This window comes from Felis catus, chromosome F2 (assembly GCF_018350175.1).
Source record: "Felis catus isolate Fca126 chromosome F2, F.catus_Fca126_mat1.0, whole genome shotgun sequence".
Taxonomy (NCBI): Eukaryota; Metazoa; Chordata; class Mammalia; order Carnivora; family Felidae; genus Felis; species Felis catus.
The window spans coordinates 1,584,137-1,587,129 of NC_058385.1; positions in this window are offsets into that span (position 1 = coordinate 1,584,137).

Sequence of the window (2,993 nt, forward strand, 5' to 3'; positions counted from 1 at the left end):
ACAGGCTCCAGGCTCTGAGCTGTCAGCCCAGAGCCCGACGCGGGGCTCGAACTCCCGGACCGCGAGATCGTGACCTGGCTGAAGTCGGACGCTTAACCGACTACGCCACCCAGGCGCCCCTCTGATACATTTTTTTTAATTTAAGATTGTCCTTCCAGAAGTCCTTAAGTTCCATTAAGAGTGACTTAATGGGAGTCATGTTTCCCAAGAGATTGTAGCTCAGGGCTTCTTAAAGCACCATTGTTTGCCATTTTAATTTACCACTCAGCAGATGTTGGGATGCTATATTGGAGATAGAAATTTAAGTTGTTGCAAAGGACGAAGGAGTTTGGATCTGTGCCCAAAGAGTTTTGCAATCCGTGGATAAAATATATACACGAAAGGTATCATATATGTTTGCCATGAGATATACATATATTTTAACAAAATTTAAGTCATTATATATTTATTTATCTCTTGAACACATATTCAAACACATTTGTGTAAATTCATCTATTTAAATATAAGAAAACAATGATTCAGTCATGGGCAAAAATGCGAAGAAGCATAAGACTGTTTTTTAAAACTCTTTATTTCGAAATGATTTGGAACTCACAGCAAAGTTACAAGAGTAGACCAAGACCCGATTCCAAGTTCTCCAAGTGCCATCGTAAGGAATTTTAGGAAAAGGACACAATCTGTGAACACACATTGTACCTGCTTGTCACACCTCCATAGGCTTCTTTGGTCTGGAACAGTTTCTCTGCGTTTTTTTGACTTCTGTGACCCTGACATTTTGAAAGATTACTGGCTAATAATTTTGTACGTTTCCCCACGAGTGGGGGCCTTTTTAGATGTATTTTGCCCAGAATAGTAAACAAGGAGCACTGTGCTCTCCTCACGGTATCTCATCAGTTGGCAAATCAATGTTGATTTTTCTCATTACTCGTCACATGAAATCTGGTCACATTGCTAAAATGTTATGTGTCAGGTCACTCCACTGTGAAGTTACTTATGATCTTCTTTGTGATCAATAAGCATTTGGTGTGGAGAGAACTGAAACAATTTCGCATCTCATTCTTCTTCACCCATCGATGTTTTGCCAGAAGAATACACGATCGCTCAAATGTGATGGTTAATGCTTTTTTGCTTTGGTTAGTTGACATTGTACTGTAGGAAAGAACTATTTCATGTATGTGTGCATGCATGGTATTTTTATTATTACAGTGAGATCTTGTGGATTCCCTTTTCAGCCAATGGGTTGTAATTCGTCGCTTTCACGATTTGTTTTGATGTGCAAATTGTCCTACGTTTGGTCACCGAGAGACCCATCTATGAGTTTCTGTATTCTTTTGAAAAGTCCCCATTAGGCTCTTTCCATAATTTGGCTACTGTTGAAAGTGCTGCTATAAACATTGGGGTACAAGTTGGAATACTACTTGGCAATGAGAAAGAATGAAATCTGGCCTTTTGTAGCAACGTGGATGGAACTGGAGAGTGTTATGCTAAGTGAAATAAGTCATCCAGAGAAAGGCAGATACCATATGTTTTCACTCTTATGTGGATCCTGAGAAACATAACAGAAGACCATGGGGGAGGGGAAGGAAAAAAAAAAAGCTAGAGAGGGAGGTAGCCAAGTCATAAGAGACTCTTAAAAACTGAGAATAAACTGAGGTTTGATGGGAAGTGGAGGGAAGGGGAAGTGGGTGATGGGCATTGAGGAGGGCACCTGTTGGGATGAGCACTGGGTGTTGTATGGAAACCAATTTGACAATAAATTGCATATTAAAAAAATAAAAATAAAAAAATAAAATAACTGGCAAAAAACCCACAACAACAACAACAACAACAAAAAACAAAAATAGAAAAGTCCCCGTTATTTCTTGAATACATTCTTTTAAAAAAATTTTTTTTAATATTTATTTATTTTTGAGAGAGACAGAGACGGAATGTGAGTAGGTTAGGGGCAGAGAGAGAGGAAGACACAGAATCGGAAGGAGGCTCCGGGCTCTGAGCTGTCAGCACAGAGCCGGACTGCGGGGCTCGAACTCAGGAACCGCGAGATCACGACCTGAGCTGAAGTCGGACGCTCAACCAACCGAGCCCCCCAGGCGCCCCTCTTTTTTTTTTTTTTTTTTAATTTTTTTTTTTCAACGTTTTTTTTTTTATTTATTTTTGGGACAGAGAGAGACAAAGCATGAATGGGGGAGGGGCAGAGAGAGAGAGGGACACAGAATTGGAAACAGGCTCCAGGCTCCGAGCCATCAGCCCAGAGCCTGAGGCGGGGCTCGAACTCACGGACCGCGAGATCGTGACCTGGCTGAAGTCGGACGCTTACCCGACTGCGCCACCCAGGCGCCCCAGCCCAGGCGCCCCTCTTGAGCACATTCTTGATGTTCGAGGCTCATCTTGCACTTTCCCAGCCCCTGCCTTGAATCAGCCACTTCTCCAAGAAGCTCTGGTTCCTTTCAGTAGTGAAGAATTATATTTAGAAGTCAAGGTCAAGGCCAAGGATTTGGGTGCAGTCCTTGTTACTAGGGGGATCACTCTTTCCAGACCCTTTTTTCTTGTAGAGCGTTAAGGAATATATGCAAATATCTACATATTTGCACACATACACACATGTATACTTACACACACATTCACATCTATACTTTCCCTACATATCAATTTATATTGGAAACTGTGGGTTTACATTGATATTTCACATTGCAGTCCAGTATCATACATTCATTCTAACTTTCCTTTTATCTGTATTTGTCAGTTCTTACGTGACAGTGGAAAACAAGGCTCTTATCTTCAGTATATTTACCATTGACCCAATCCCCCTCCATGCAGCTAAGCCCCCTACAATGCTGGCCAGTGATCTGCTCATATGCTCCGACCCCTCAGGCCTGACCCAGGGGTCACCCCACACCCCTGTTCTCTACTTCCTGTTTTTTGCCTTTTTTTCCCCTTTTTAATGTAGGAACTATATATTATAAAAACCAGGAAAGATTTAAACAAGAAAATAA